This window comes from Lissotriton vulgaris, chromosome 4_1, assembly GCF_964263255.1.
Source record: "Lissotriton vulgaris chromosome 4_1, aLisVul1.2, whole genome shotgun sequence".
NCBI classification, from domain to species: domain Eukaryota; kingdom Metazoa; phylum Chordata; class Amphibia; order Caudata; family Salamandridae; genus Lissotriton; species Lissotriton vulgaris.
Window position 1 is genome coordinate 211,050,742 of NC_141691.1, and position 17,886 is coordinate 211,068,627.

A 17,886-nucleotide genomic window follows, 5' to 3' on the forward strand; every position below is an offset into this window, starting at 1 on the left:
GGGCAGCGGTCGGGGCGGGACATCCTGAACTCCTTCGCGAGGACTGCTGGCTCTTCTTCTCTGCCTCTGTTTTTCTCATCCTGCCCTGCGAGGGCGGGACTTCCTGGTCATGACTTCAGCATCCGGGTCATCGTAGGCAGAGCGGCGGCCCGGCGAGGAGGACACAGCAGCTGGTGGCACAATCCCTCACATCAGCATGCTAAACACTCTATTCACCACCGGGGCAGACCCTCCCAGACTCTTGGAGCCAGGCTCACCAGGCAATCACACGCCAGACACAAATTACACAAATATGCCAACATATAAAAGTAAAACCAAAGGAAATGATGGACGGAGCATTGACAATACAAGCACTCATCCCCAGTCAACTGATCTGGGTTTAATACCATCACCGTTCTTTAGCCCACTCTGCCACCCCAGTTCAGACATGGCCATATGCAAATCAGTCTGACCCTGTGCCTCATGGGAACAGTCCAGCCTGAACTGCCAAGCCATGCCTTCCCTGGACCGGAAACAAGCTACCGAGGACCGGTTCTCGGCATTTCAGCCTTCTTCAGCCCGGCTTGCTTGAATCCAGTGGCAAAGTAGGCAAGGGACTCGTGTCTGAGCATACCCTGCCAACTTATGGCGAACAAAGAAAAACCAAAGGAAATAATGGACGGAACGTTGACAATACAAGCACTCACTCAGATGCTCCATACATTACCACCCCCTTTTGTACCGCTTTTGGCCGCCATAAGTGTGGTAGGGTATGCTCAGACGTGAGTCCCTTGCTCACTTTGCCACTGGATTCAAGCAAGCCGGGCTGAAGACGGCTGGAATGCCGGAAACCGGTCCTCAGAAGCTTGTTTTCCGGTCTAGGGAAGGCATGGCTTGGCAGTTCGGGCTGGACTGTTCCCATGAGGCACAGGGTCAGACTGATTTGCATATAGCCATGTCTGAACTGGGGTGGCAGAGTGGGCTGAAGAACGGCGATGGATTAAACCCAGATCTTTTGACTGGGTGTGAGTGTTTGATTGGTTCAGATGCTCCGTCCATTACCACCCCCTTTTGTACCGCTTTTGGCCACCATAAGTGTGGCAGGGTATGCTCAGACGTGAGTCCCTTGCTCACTTTGCCACTGGGTTCAAGCAAGCCGGGCGGAAGACGGCTGGAATGCCAGAAACCCGTCCTCAGAAGCTTGTTTCCGGTCCAGGGAAGGCATGGCTTGGCAGTTCGGGCTGGACTGTTCCCATGAGGCACAGGGTCAGACTGATTTGCATATAGCCATGTCTGAACTGGGGTGGCAGAGTAGGCTGATTAAACCCAGATCTTTTGACTGGGTGTAAGTGTTTGATTGGTTCAGATGCTCCGTCCTTTACCACCCCCTTTTGTACAACTTCTAAAAGTGGCACTTCTACACTAGACACAATCATGCCGCATGTATCATTGCGCAGCATTCTATCTCACGAGTTCGCACATACCAAACTCGACCCTGCACTCCCCACACATCAGGAACTACCATGGGCATACATATTCCCCATTCATTCCTATGGGAAGGCAGGTCACTCTCACCACACACACAGAGAGCTCACGCACTTTACAATGTACCACACTGAAAAAAATGCACAGAGGCCTGAAATCACCAACACCAGGTCACAGAAACAGGCTAGGAAAAAGCTAAAAGTTTCGGGGTGAACCAGCCAAAAAGGCCTGGTCCAACACAACTCCCTTCCACTCCACTGATGGGCTTCCCTGCTTAGGGCGACAAAACACGGACACGGGCCCGCACGGCAGGGACACCGTCCGGTTCTACGCCATTCTGAGCCCACATGGTTACCCCTAAACCAGAACTCACTGACCAAACTAGGATACCCCACTGGTACTCCCTAGTCGTCCACAGTCACGACCAGGCCCTAGGCCTTCCAAATGTCACAGGTCCTAACCACTTCACAGAGTGGAGGGCAGTAACCCCTGGCACAAAATAGCCATTCTCCACTCTCCGTCTCAGTGTAGCTGCAACTACCACTGATCCTTCAACCTAGGGATCATACCTTCAGTCCGACCAGAGGTCACGGGCAAGAATGGCCCAACCTACCTCTACTTCTGGGGTTCCGCACCCTCCCAGGGAAGCACCCATAAGAACACATCTCTCCCACCAGATCAGGACCTCTCTCCATCACTGGTCTACCACCTGGGATCTGGAAACTATTTCACTTTGGAGGTACAAAGCACACAGCACAGTCCCTCTTCAAGCAGGTGGGGGGACACAGCACACAGCAAAGTCCCCTTCCCTCTACCTTAGTGGAAACAACAAACTGCAGGTGAGCCCCAGATCACACAGCAAGGGTAGCCGCCTCAGTCTCTTCAGCTGATCTACTTTGGCAGATATTCCTTCTTGACCTGGAAGTTTCCTAATCTCCCCCTAGGGTCTAAACCCTCAGGTTGCACTGGGGTCAGAGGTAAGGACACCGTCCCTCTGCACCCCCTTCCAGAGTTCTGCACCCTCCCACCTTGGAGTGGTACCACTGGAAGCCGAAACCGGTCAGGACACTGATTACAGATGCCCTTCCCTCCAGGTCAGGCTGAACCTGAACCTGGTCTCCCCCCTCCTCGGGAAACAACCTACAGAGACCCCAGAAATGGTCAAGCACTCTAGACGGTCAAATGCCCAGCGAACCAAAACTTCTGCACCCTCCACTAGGAGTGGTACTGCCCAACACCAGGACCGCCGGAGTTCTGGCTACAGACACTCCCCGTCCTCTAAACACAGGAAGAACCTCCTCAATTGACCTGTAAGTACAGCCTAGGCCCCTGACCTGGCACTCCCTTAGGGAACCCTCCAGGCCCTGAGACAGGGTTTCGGGCCAATGTGGGACACACCGTCCCACACTCACTCCGCCTCCACTGAGACAGGACGTGAGCCCCTACACCCCTACCATCCTACTGGGACCTAGCTGGCTATAGTCAACAAATGGTCTCTGTTACCAGATTCCTAAGAGCCTTGCTAGTGAGGTAATATGAATTTTATGGTCAATTGTTTCCCCTAACGTAGACCCCAACGGCTCCATGTGCGTGCTTCAAGTACATGTATGTTCCCTCCACTTCCAGTTATGAAGACGCAAATACATTTGCGTCCAACGTTAACATGTCCTCTTTCAGATCCACCATGAATGGGTCGGATATTCAGTTCCTAAGTATGCCGTGCCACCGTCTTTACATGGTGCACTTTCATGTTTTTCTGGCTCTGGCGAGTTAGGCCCTGATTCCTGCCATCGAGCCCTTTCTGCCTTCTGTTTCTGAAAACTACAGTCTGCTGCTTCCTGACCTCTGCCTTACTCCCTGTGCAGCGAGCGGTGCCTGGCTCGGCCTGCCTGCCTGCCAAGACTGTATTCAGCCTTCAAGTTATCTGCTCCGCTCCTCGAAAATACATTCCTGTCTAGTAGTTTAGGAAAACATCCTTCCCAGCTGCAGAGCAAAGGGCCCGGCCTCACTGTCTCCATGCAAGTAATTCATAGCTCCTGTTACCATGGTAGGCCCATGGCCCCCTTGCTTTACACGTAGACACGTAGTCGCATATGCACGCACTAGCAGTCAGTATAGAATAGCCCCTGCCCGAGAGACCTTTCCCTCTAGATAATACAGTTCCTCAAACACCAGATATTAGATATGATTTGGGATTAGGTTGTTCTGACACCCCAGACTTCTGTCTCCTCATGTAGGGCTAAATGTCAAGTCCCCCTTCACCCTCCAGTTCCACGTCAATTACACGTCATGCTGCTGCGCGCGCATCTCTGCCATGTATTTCTGCTGACACTGCAGGATTCTTCTATGGATCCACCCACCGGTGATACGTTTCAAGTGACGTTGTCTAGCACACACCTCCGTGCACACCCTCATGCACGCCTTCTGTTACGTACATGTGTTCTTATCTCGTTTCTCTCAGCTGTTACGCCTTCTGCATCAATCTCTACTGTAATGCATTGACTATATATATGATGTTCCGTTAATAAAACATTGTACATGTCCATGTCCATTCCCTTCCTGAACCCTTGTGGTGATGGAACATGATACCTGGTTCGAACCAATTCCTTTTTAAGGAATAAAACCCCTTATAACCTCAAATGCCACGGACTCTGCCTCTTATTTTTGACTGAGTTATTCTTATTGTACTTTACCGCATAAAATTCCGCATAGGTAATTTAAATTTACCATATAATTGGCGCCCGAACAGGGACCCTCCCCCACCTACGCGCCGGTGGTGCGTTGCAGGCCTAGCCCCCTGCCACAGCCGTGAAGGACAACTACGCGTACCCGCAGGATTTCCTGTATCTCCCTCAGGCCAACGGAGGTGACTGAGGCTGCGATCGACACCCAGACGAGGCGGTGAGGAGTGCGGAGGATCCCGACCAGAGCCTAGCTGAGAGAGCAAAGTCCGAGGTATTCAGAGGCCCACCAGTTCCGAAGTTCCGAAGTACCTACGTCACGAATCGAGTCGAGTCCAGGGTCCAGTCCAGTATCGAGTTTCCGAGGCCTTCCGTTTCGTGCTTCCCGGTGAGTACCGTTGCTGGGGACGTATCTAGACGGGTGCATTAGTTTGCGTCCGGTCAAGACGGGTTTGGGTACACAGACCCGGTCTGCACTGTTTAGCAGTGTATCTGTACTGTTTAGCAGTATATCGAGTATGGAGGTAGTTAGTTTTATTCTAGTTATTGTTGTCCGTTCTCAAAATGTTTAAATGTGTTTTAATGTCGTGGTATGAGTGAGTGTTTGATTTTCATTACCGTGTTTATTGTATTAGTGGTGTCCAAATCCGAGTAAGTATCAAGTACCAAGTATCACGGCTGAAAGATGCCGCTGTTTTCAAAACTGAAACAGATAGGAACTAGAAAAGGGATACTCGAGGAAGCTGTTCCCATTCCACCCAGGGACACTCCAGGGTATTTTATGTACCACAAACACGGCTTAGATGCTGTATTATATCTCGATTTGTGGGTGGATTACACCAAAGATCTAGCAGAGAATCAGAGATGGCCCGTTACAGGGACATGGGATGCCGAGTGCATCATGAGAGTAGAAGAAGCATTATGGAAAAAGAAAGCCAGACAGTCACAGAAAGATGCCATTGAACTATGGCGTAAGGAATCACACAGACGGACAGAAAAAGCACTCAGAAAAGCAGAGAAAAGTAGAGAGGATTCAGACAAAGCCCGAGAAAATGTATTAGTTGAAGAGGGGATACGAGTAAAAACAGAACAAGTAGACCGACAACGAAACACTCTTATGAATGGTATGTATCCTCTTCTGGCCGAGGGTTTACCTAAGGCCACTCCGGAAATACCGAAGGATCTGCCCCCTCCATTGCTCCCGACTAAAGTACGTCACAAGACCACAAAAGATATATTCCTTTCTTCCTATTTAGACGACGTAGCTCCCGCATATACAAATCCACGTGTTCCGGCGCCACCCGATGATGGCACCCCACCCCGAGATAATCTTCACCCACTTCCGCAACAACAAACTCCTCCTCCCGTTCCACATCCTGCGCCTATTCTCCCAGCTCTTCCGGCACCTATTCTCCCTACCATTAACCCACTAAATCCTTTTGGACCTGGCACTTCGGGAGGTGCAGCAGGAGGTTTTCAAACACCGCCACAAACACACCGATTGACTTATAGGGATTTAGCACAACAACGTACACCTCAAACAGCGAGTTACGACATACTTAAAGAGCCTCTTACAGATTGTAGATATGATCCCGTACCCGGTAAAGACGACAGAATGATGCTAGCATCAGTACGTCTATGACGAGTTGCAAACTATTTAATGTTACTACCTGGAATGATTGATCATCTAGACAGAATATATCATTTTGTCCAAACGGGGGAAGGTCCTGAAAGTATTGGCGAGGCCATGACATACCAGAAAGTTGACACTCAAGGCATGATATTACGTTTCTTCATAAACTGCTTGATAAGAGACCAAGATAGGCCTGGTGTAGACAAGGAAGAAATGAAAGCACTTAACAAATGGGGTCAGAATATAGCAGACGGAAAACATGATAAACAGAGTTGTATAGAAAATATGTACCGAAGGATCCGAAAAGCAGTAAAACTAATACATGAAAGAAGACAGCCTGAAAGAGAAATAGATACAGACAAAAATGAATCCTCGGAGGAGGAGGAACAACCAGAAACGACAACAGGAACATTGCAATTACCAACTAGAGAAACTATAGCATATGTAGGTAAGGGAAGAACTTTTAATAATTCAATACGTCCGGTACGTCCAGAAAGTAAGAGACTCTTTCAAGCTGCCATGTCAAATCCAAAGACTCCTGAATATTTGTTTCAGGCTACTGATAAAGTACTTCAAGAACGAATGGGGTACCACGTACTCAATTCCATGGATGAACAAGAATTAGCCAGGTCAGCAGTACAATGGGCTGACAGTTCCGATAAATATAGTGATGACGCATTAGCGCAGACCTTTTTGAACCTTTCCCCTGATGAACAGAAATTAGCTGGAATATACATGATTCAGCATCTCCTTATATTGTATAAAGGCCAACATTCTGATCCAGGTCCCCTACCTGATATCTTAATAGAGCTACTCTCGAATAGATGGAGAGGTCTAGGTACCGACTTAATAAAGGTAATTCTAGAACATCGGCACAGATATAGTGCTTTTCTGAATCCACAGTTTGTTCCAGCTCCGTCCGTAGAAAGAAAAATGTATTACATAGACAGACAGAATCCCTTGCGAGAAGTACATCCAGTCAGGAATGATGATAATACCTTTAGACGTATGTTTGTGTACACGCCCATAACTAAAATGGAACTATTAGAAATGAAGAAATTAGTGCCTAGTCATGATAAAGACCCTGCAGGTTTCCACCGTGAAATAAAAGACATGTTACTTATGGGTGATTATACCTATCCCGACATCATGAAAATATTGAAAGTATTATTGCCTGCCGGTATTTACGAGGAAAAGGAATGGGAGGTGGGAGACGCAAAGATTGATTGGGCTGCATTAGAGAACGAAGAAGATACTCGAACCCCAGGCCTAGGTCTTGGGGATAAAACTAAAGCATTACCAGGATTGTTAGTACAAGTATTGCCACGTTTGTTAGCAACGAAAAAGGAGGACTGGGATGCAATCTCAGCCTGCAAACAGAAACCCGATGAAGACACTAGTGATTTTTATTCCCGATTTGAGAAATGTTTTGTTATTAATAGTGGCCTGAAAGCAAGTAGCGAGTCATATCCACACCTTTTTGTATCCAAATTAGTCGAGAATTCTCTGCCCCAAGTTAAGAATCGTGTTCTGAAGGTCGAGAGCACATGGCAAGCAAACACGCCTTCACAAATGTTACAAATGCTACAATACCACCAGAATAGAATTAGAGAAGAACATGATCACGAACAAAGACGTATGAAAGACACGAAAATGAAAATGTTAGTTGCTCAGTCAGTTCCAGCTGACGGTCAGAAAAAGGGTATGACACAGTCCAATAATTCAGCAGCTCCTGTTAAAGGGACATGCAACTATTGTAAACAGCCAGGTCACTATATAAACGACTGTGCAGTTTTGAAACACAATATAGCTACAGGTAAAACTAAAGAAAGACCGCGTCCTCCTAGACAGGACCAGGTCCAACAACAAGTATCACAGAATATCCAGCCTATGCAAGCTTCACAACAGGCAGTACAGACCGTAGCAGTTCCACAGCCCATTGACGCAACACAACATGCAATGCAACAGATGTACCAGTATGCGCAAACAGATTATCCCGATTACCAGCGATACACATGAAACAGCCTAGAGAGGGAGGTTAGCTTGCCTCTTATTGAGGTTCCTGTAGATCAAGAGGGTCCTTACGTACATAGCCAAGTGTTAGGAAAAGATAGGAAGTTTTTGATTGATACAGGGGCAAGCCGAACAACGATAAGTCATGACGAGGTTCCAGGGGCACCCCTCTCAGGCTCACAGAATGTTTCCCTTGGATTTTCAGGCAAACCTATTGTAAATGAAGTATCGAAGCCAGTACCTCTTTTAGTTGGTCCATTGTCTCGCACTACAGATTTGTTATTAACGAAATCATGTCCAGAAAACTTGTTAGGTATCAAGACACTGAAAGCTCTAGGAGCTGTGATTTGCTGCTCTCCGGAAGGAGTAAGATTGTTCTTACGTGACTTTAAGGGTCACTATGTGTTGAGAGATATTGATCCCAGATTACAGAATGTTCCTGCACATTTATGGGCACAAGGCCCCACTGATGTAGGTTGTATGCACATTACACCATATCGAGTCACACTCAGGCCAGGAGTAGTCTTACCACGAATCCGACAATACAAGTTACCCCCAGATGCTGTAGCGGCTTTACTGAAAATCATTGACGAGCTCATTGCACAAGGAGTGGTTGTAAAAACCGACTCGAATCTATGTTTCTCCCCCATCATTCCAATTCTTAAAAGTACTGACCCAAATGCACCCCCGGTTTATCGATTAGTTATCGATCTGCGCGAATTGAATAAATGCATCGTACCACAGTACCCCGTGGTCCCAGACATCTCGTCTTTATTGACTGCCATTGATTCAGAAGCCACGTTCTTTACTGTAATTGATCTGAAGAACGCCTTCTTTAGTGTCCCCATTGATGCGGAAAGCCAATATCTCTTCGGATTCTGTTTAAATGGTCGAAGCTTCAAATTTGCACGCGCACCTCAACGATTCACAGAAAGCCCCAGCATCTATAGCCAAGCACTGAAAAGACAACTAGACAGTATACACATGCCTGACAACACTGCCCTGTTACAGTATGTCGATGATCTACTGATCACCGCCCGCAGCGAACCTGAATGTGAGCAAGCATCACTGACGGTTTTGCATTTCTTGGCTGACAAGTGACACAAGGTGTCCCCTTCGAAGCTGCAATTCTGTGTTCAGCAAGTAGTTTACCTTGGGCACTTGCTGACCAAAGGGGGGAGACAGCTAACACCTGACCGCATTCAGTTAATTGTAAACATGTCACAGCCCAAGACACAAAAGGAGGTACGAGCCTTTATAGGCCTCACTTCTTACTGTAGACAATGGATCCCTCAGTATGCATTTCTAGCAAAACCACTCATACAGTTGACAACCCAGGAGGCAGCGACATCGACTGTCCTCCCTTGGACTCAGGAACATACACAAGCTTTTGACGACTTAAAGAAAGCCTTATGTCAAGCACCAGTTTTAGCGACACTATGTTACAGCAAGCCTTTTACACTTTTTGTCACAGAACATGAAGGTACTGCATTGTCAGTACTCACCCAAGATCAAGCAGGTTCATACAAACTGTGTGCTTATTTTTCTAGTACATTGGATCCAGTAGCCCAGGCTCTGCCTGCGTGCTTGAAATCTGTAGCAGCAACAGCTCTAGCAATCAGACAAAGCGATTCCATAGTGCTAGGACATCAATTGACAGTACAAGTTCCACACTCCGTGGAAGTTCTTTTAAATCGAACACAGACTCAACACTTGACTATAGCACGACTGACAGGTTATGAATTGACATTGTTTCAGCCACACATAGAAATCAGACGTTGCAACACATTGAATCCTGCTACACTTCTGCCATTAAGTGAGACAGATCCATTGGCACATGATTGTATTGAAGTCATTACCATTACGACGAAACCCAGACAAGACTTGACAGACACCGCATTACCAGATCCAGACCTGACACTTTATGTGGATGGTTCATGCATGAGAACAAGCACAGGAGACTTAGTGGCAGCCTACGCAGTCACAACAGAAACTGAAGTCATAGAAACAAATTGTATAGACATCCTGTCAGCTCAAGCAGCAGAGCTCATTGCTCTGACCCAAGCCTGTATTCAAGCAAAGAACCAGAGAGTTAACATATACACAGATTCACGTTATGCATTCGGAGTTGTACACGACTTCGGTGTACTCTGGCGAGAGAGAGGTTTTTTGACCTCCCACGGAGCCAAAATACAGCACGGTCCCCTCATTCAAACTCTGTTAGGCGCAATACATCTGCCTACAGCGATATCCATCATGAAGTGCAAGGCACATACGAAAGTCACAGATACCATTTCCCAGGGTAACGACCTGGCAGACCGAACAGCCAAGCATACAGCTCAGACTCACGCAACTGATCTGACAAAGACAATAGTTCAGACACCGACACATTGCATGACAGTTAAGGATCCCGCCCTAGATGTAATTGATATACAGACACATGCTACACCAGATGAAATCAAGAAATGGACTGAACTAGGAGGGATCCAGACAGAACAGGGATGGATGACGAAGGGAAAATCTATATGGTTTCTCCCTGACTCGATGGTCCAAGTAATCATTAACACAGTACACAGTCCTGCTCATTTAGGAGAAAAAGCCATGTTAGACAGTATTCAAAACATCTGGTTCAATAAACATTTACGAGCAGCAGCAAAACAGAAAGTGCGTACTTGCATGATCTGCTGTCAGTTCAACCCAGGTAAAAGCATTCCCGTAGAGCAAGGTGGATTTCATCCTCCCGATCACCCTTTTGAAGTCCTCCAGATGGATTATATCCAGATGGAACGTTGCCGAGGATTCAAGTATGTCCTCGTAGTTGTATGTGCACTTTCCCGTTGGACAGAAGCATATCCAGTCCCAGATTACACTGCTCCGACCACTGCCAAGCAGCTGGTTCGTGAATTCTTCCCCAGATATGGTTTGCCCCGCATCATATACTCTGATAACGGTCAGCCATTCTCGTCCGAGCTTATGAAGCAGGTATCTCTCCTTCTCGGCTATCGATGGAAGTTCCACTGTGTCCGACATCCCGAAGCAGCAGGTCTCGTAGAGAGACATAATCAGACTCTGAAAATTCGTCTTGCCAAGATCTGTAGAGAGAAAGGTGTCGACTGGATAGTAGCTTTACCAGTTGCACTCTTTTATATGAGAATGGTCGCACACTCTAGAACAGGGCTATCCCCGTACGAGGTGGTCTTTGGTAGGCCACCGAATATGTGGGGGACGCCTCTGCCTCGCAAAATCACTGATGTTGACTGTAATATGCTGACAGATTACCTTGCTTCCTTGATGTCTGCACTACAATCATGTCGTTCACAGGTTGCTGCAGCCTTTCCCGACAACACCGAGGTGAAGCCGCATGAAGTGGTTCCGGGAGACCTCGTTTTCGTAAGGAACTTCGACAGGAGAAGTCCGCTGGAGCCCCGCTGGCAAGCACCGAAGCTAGTACTTCTAACCACAAGGACAGCAATAAAAGTCGAGGGCCGCAAGGGTTGGCTTCATTCGAGTCATATAAAGAAATTCCATGGACTGCCGACAGATCTAAACTCCCAGCCCTGCCCTCCTCCACAGACTGACTCAAAACTCCCCTTGGCCGAGAAAACTTCTTCTCAAGAATATAAATTAAAATTGAGGTCTAGCAAGTCAGACAGTTTAATTGTTTAAGTCCTCCCCTAGGTGAATCGGTTAGACGAGTTTCTGACATGTATCCCCTAGACCCCAACAGAGAGAGAGATAGACAGAAACAGCTCAAGAAACGTGAATATTGTAAATCTCTTCGCAGCCACTGTATAGTGACACTTTTGGTTATGTTTTTTCTGAGTCTTATGATTATTGCTGCAAGTGTATTGTTACACATATATCACCCTATTTTCAAACGTGCACATTCTTCTTTAAATGACACTGTCGAACACTCTTTCAGTGAACTGCCCCCGCATGAGTTATCTTATCGACTTGCGCTGCGCAACAACACATTCATTAGTATGTTACATCATTCCCATCAGACCAGCAATGCTACCAATTGTTGGATATGTGGCCGACTCCCTCCCTATCAGAAATACAAGGGAGTTCTACCCCTCTTCCCGTACCCGTTCACACACAATGGTTCCTGTGGTGCATGGTTTAGTTTAATTAATTCCTTAGATTCTGATTCCGCAGTTTACCAGGGCAACTGGGTATGGGGAAATTTGAACACAGTTCTGCATAAAGTATGTTTCCCTGACAAGGAGGGTCTTCCCAAAAGAAAAGGAACTGATCTAGAAAACAAAGTATATGGATTAGGTAATTTTACACTTAACCTCATGATTCTGAATGTTGAATCCGAAACCGAACCAGTCTTGCCCGCTATGTCCGTATTACCAGTCAAAGGTGAATTATGTGTCAGAAAGAATGGTTCAGTACACCTGGGTCATAGTAAATGTACTACTGTGATCGAATTCAGTGATAAGGGCAAGTCTGCATTTAAAGCTTCCCGTCATTCCTATTTCGTTTGTGGTCATACCGCATATATACGTTTACCTCTAGATTGGGATGGCACCTGTTACATTGCATTCCTTCTGCCACCCGTTTTCCTAGCCCCTCCTGATTATCATAGGGACACCCATCTAGTACACAATAGGCCACAGAGAGATCTCCCGATTGTCGACTATACTGAAACGGCATGGGAGCAGTATACAGATTCCAATAAAGGTTTCTTTCCCTACTTAGGTACTGTCTTTAATAGTAAACTGATACGTAAATTAACCAGAACCCTCAAAGCAGTAGTGAATGAAACTACTTCCGCCCTAGGTAACTTAACAGAGGAGCAGTCTGCTATGCGGATTGTTGTTCTTCAAAATCGTCTCGTCCTTGACGTCATCCTGGCCGATAGGGGCGGAGCTTGTAGAGTCATCGGATCGAGCTGCTGTGTTTTCATTCCAGAAAACGCGCCATCAGTATATAGAGCCATAACTCGTCTTCACAAGATTGCAAGTCAGATACACCAGGATCCAGGCACCTGGACTTGGTCCGGTTGGTTCTGGAGCGTGTTATCAGCCTGGGGATGGAAAGTCCTATCCTTCCTAGGAATAGCCCTTCTCATAGTATTCAGTTGTTGCCTATGTTTACAATGTGGGCCAGCGATTTGCGGCTTGTGCGCCACATCATGTATTCCTCATTCAAGTCCACATTCAAAACACCGTAAGAAGAAAGAAGAGCAAATGATGTTACATGAACAGATTGATAGATTAATGAAGATTGATATATCATGAAGGGTCCGTAGGGGACAAGGAGGGAATGAGGTAATATGAATTTTATGGTCAATTGTGTCCCCTAACGTAGACCCCAACGGCTCCATGTGCGTGCTTCAAGTACATGTATGTTCCCTCCACTTCCAGTTATGAAGACGCAAATACATTTGCGTCCAACGTTAACATGTCCTCTTTCAGATCCACCATGAATGGGTCGGATATTCAGTTCCTAAGTATGCCGTGCCACCGTCTTTACATGGTGCACTTTCACGTTTTTCTGGCTCTGGCGAGTTAGGCCCTGATTCCTGCCATCGAGCCCTTTCTGCCTTCTGTTTCTGAAAACTACAGTCTGCTGCTTCCTGACCTCTGCCTTACTCCCTGTGCGGCGAGCGGTGCCTGGCTCGGCCTGCCTGCCTGCCAAGACTGAATTCAGCCTTCAAGTTATCTGCTCTGCTCCTCGAAAATACATTCCTGTCTAGTAGTTTAGGAAAACATCCTTCCCAGCTGCAGAGCAAAGGGCCCGGCCTCACTGTCTCCATGCAAGTAATTCATAGCTCCTGTTACCATTGTAGGCCCATGGCCCCCTTGCTTTACACGTAGACACGTAGTCGCATATGCACGCACTAGCAGTCAGTATAGAATAGCCCCTGCCCGAGAGACCTTTCCCTCTAGATAATACAGTTCCTCAAACACCAGATATTAGATATGATTTGGGATTAGGTTGTTCTGACACCCCAGACTTCTGTCTCCTCATGTAGGGCTAAATGTCAAGTCCCCCTTCACCCTCCAGTTCCACGTCAATTACACATCATGCTGCTGCGCGCGCATCTCTGCCATGTATTTCTGGTGACACTGCAGGATTCTTCTATGGATCCACCCACCGGTGATACGTTTCAAGTGACGTTGTCTAGCACACACCTCCGTGCACACCCTCATGCACGCCTTCTGTTACGTACATGTGTTCTTATCTCGTTTCTCTCAGCTGTTACGCCTTCTGCATCAATCTCTACTGTAATGCATTGACTATATATATGATGTTCCGTTAATAAAACATTGTACATGTCCATGTCCATTCCCTTCCTGAACCCTTGTGGTGATGGAACATGATACCTGGTTCGAACCAATTCCTTTTTAAGGAATAAAACCCCTTATAACCTCAAATGCCACGGACTCTGCCTCTTATTTTTGACTGAGTTATTCTTATTGTACTTTACCGCATAAAATTCCGCATAGGTAATTTAAATTTACCACACTAGTTACTATGAACCACAATCAACACACAATGGGGTCGGTCATGGACAATTCATATTAGGTAAAAAAAGGAGAAATTGCTCCTTTTTTAGGTGTCCCCTCACTCACCAGGGTTACCCCATGGTGACATGCTTCATCATTGGGGCCATCCCAGTCCTCTACGGGCTGGGGCGTGCTACAACTTGCGAGTTACGTAGGAGCACTTTTCAGAAGACTATGTGTGGTGCATGTGTATTTGTGGAGTGGACTATCTGATGTATCTAAAAATACCTGCCCAGTAGGTTGACAATAAACTTAATTCTTGCCTCTAGGTGGTAATATTAAAAACGGGGTGGATAGATAGGGCGCCCTAAACGTAATGTGTCAAGGTGTACCTATCAACTCCTATCGTCAACATGTTTCGTGCATACCCCAAGCACTTCTTCGGGACTACACAGGGACCAGCCCTGTGTTCGCCACTCCTTAGCTCTCTGATGAGTTATTTTGGTACAATAATAAAATAAGGTTAAATTGCAGCAAACTATAATAAGTGCATGCAGTAATACCTACGTATTTAATCCAAACACGTGGTTCCTGTAAGATAAAAGACAACTTGAAAAATCAAGGGGTAAGTTACCCCAAATCTTATCACACATAGACAGTATAGTAGGATTGCTGTGGAAAACGTAATTACATTTCCCGTGGTCCTTAACGGACGTTTTTGAACGTGGTTGTTTTCATGCACAAAACGTGTCTGTTCTCATGCATCAAAATGTGATAAAACACCTATCTGTGACACACCCAAACATTCATCTATCACACACTCTCATACTTGTTTTTACATACATGTCATGAGACCTAACTGGGCCCCATGGATTCGGAGGGGTTCAGTATCCCAGAAGATCTAATAGAGATAGGAGAGATGGGATATCGTAAATAGAAAACCACAGGGTCGTTATTAACTAGCGATGGCAATTTGACCCGTTAAATGTAAGGGTTAACACCCTTTGTTGGTCCGATTTTCACTTACTTGTGTTGTGGATACCTCCGGTCCGAATGTTACTCGACCGAGGGCTTAGTTTGTTTATAAAGAAGTTCCGGATCCCGGTTACTTCCGCAAACGTGCCCACGCTCAGTAAAGAGCTGGTGCGTATGGATCGCCCTCAGCGATCGCGGGTGGCGGCCATCTTAAGAGTATAAAATGCTTTTTCGTGCTTTCAAAGGACCAAAATTGGTAGAAACAGGCAGTGACTTGGTCACGAAATTAATTTGAAGTTTATGTAGTTACTTATTCTGTATTGTCAGACATATTGGCAATTTTTTGAAAAAAAATTTCATATCAAATCTTTGATCCAATCTTATTTTACAACCTGCCCTTCAAGTTCTTGGCAGTACGTTTAAATTACTCTTGAGGGTAGATTATTGATTATTTAAAAGTCAACTGAGTAGCACTCAGGACATGGTGGTGGTATACACTCAGGTTTATAAGGGAACCGGTCTATAAATAAAGATAGCCACAGTTATTCTGTAACGTATACCCGCAGTTGTTTTGTTCAGTTTATCTCATTACAGATACAGTTCATTGACCCTGGGATGGGCTCATTCATGTCAAGTGAATTGCCCCCATGGAATGTCATCGTTTAGTCCCACTATGTGAGAGCGAAGTCTGAACACCCAGCGTCGTTCTTTTTCAAGTAGCTTCTTTTCCATTTCTGCATGTGGTTGTTGCGTTTCCAGGACCACCCACCGCATATCATTGGGGGTATGTCCTTTTTCCAGGAAATGTGTAGTCATTTTAGTATTTGAGTGTTTGCATCTGAAATTGCTGCGGTGTTCCACCATCCTTGTGTTAACCTTCCTGGTGGTCATGCCAATGTAGTGTAAGTTACAACTACATGTGATCATATACACAACCCCTGTCGTGTTGCAATTGGAAAAAGACTTCAAATTCCAAATCAGGCCGGTGTTACATGTTACTTGTTTAGTTGCATTAGTTAGATGGCACACTGAGCAATTGGAACAAGGATAGTGTCCCAAAGGCAGTGGGTGTAGGCGTCGGATGGGACCTTCCACATTTTTTGGACGTGTGTGGACTACCAAATCTTTCAGGTTTTTTCCTTTTCGGTGGCTAAACATCGGTTGGGTGAGGTTGAGGCCACCACTATTCAACGTTTTCCAATGTTTTTTGACAATCTTTGTTACTTGCTGTGAGGCTACAGTATAGGTAGTGACACAGATGGGTCTTCTTTCAGAGTTATTTGCAGATTGTTCTCTGGGTTTAGACTCTAAGAGTGCATCTCTGTTGTTATTTGATGCTCTCTTTTTAGCCTTTGAGACAATTTTTTGTGGGTATTGCCTCTGGCGTAGTTTTGTGCATAGTTCTTCAGCCTGGATCTCATAATCACGTTTTTCAGAACAGTTTCGCCTTAGGCGTAAAAACTGTCCGAAAGGTAGATTTTCCCGGAGTTGTCGAGGGTGAAAACTTTCAGCAAACTATGTATAGACAAACCCATGGAACTAGCATGGGAAGCACATTCGCGCCGAGCGTGGCTGGACTGTATGTCCACCAGCTAGAGAATAAAAGAATCCTAACTCCAAACAATCCCTTCTCTACAAAGATCCAGATGTGGAGACGTTATATTGATGATGTCATCCTCATCTGGAATGGCAATGAGATGGATGCAAACTCTTTTCTGGATTGGCTGAATTTGCAAGACCCTTTTCTAAAATTTACCTCTACAATGAGTAGAGACCAGTTGGTCTTTCTTGACTTGAATATCAGAGCGGATAAAGGTAAACTAACAACCACAACACACCTCAAACCCACGTCGAGGAACTGTCTATTAAGCTTTGAAAGTTTTCACCCTCGACAACTCCGGGAAAATCTACCTTTCGGACAGTTTTTACGCCTAAGGCGAAACTGTTCTGAAAAACGTGATTATGAGATCCAGGCTAAAGAACTATGCACAAAACTACGCCAGAGGCAATACCCACAAAAAATTGTCTCGAAGGATAAAATGAGAGCATCAAATAACAACAGAGATGCACTCTTAGAGTCTAAACCCAGAGAACAATCTGCAAATAACTCTGAAAGAAGACCCCTCTGTGTCACTACCTATACTGTAGCCTCACAGCAAGTAACAAAGATTGTCAAAAAACATTGGAAAACGTTGAATAGTGGTGGCCTCAACCTCACCCAACCGATGTTTAGCCACCAAAAAGGAAAAAACCTGAAAGATTTGGTAGTCCACACATGTCCAAAAAATGTGGAAGGTCCCATCCGACGCCTACACCCACTGCCTTTGGGACACTATCCTTGTTCCAATTGCAGTGTGTGCCATCTAACTAATGCAACTAAACATGTAACATGTAGCACCAGCCTGATTTGGAATTTGAAGTCTTTTTCCAATTGCAACACGACAGGGGTTGTGTATATGATCACATGTAGTTGTAACTTACACTACATTGGCATGACCACCAGGAAGGTTAACACAAGGATGGTGGAACACCGCAGCAATTTCAGATGCAAACACTCAAATACTAAAATGACTACACATTTCCTGGAAAAAGGACATACCCCCAATGATATGCGGTGGGTGGTCCTGGAAACGCAACTACCACATGCAGAAATGGAAAA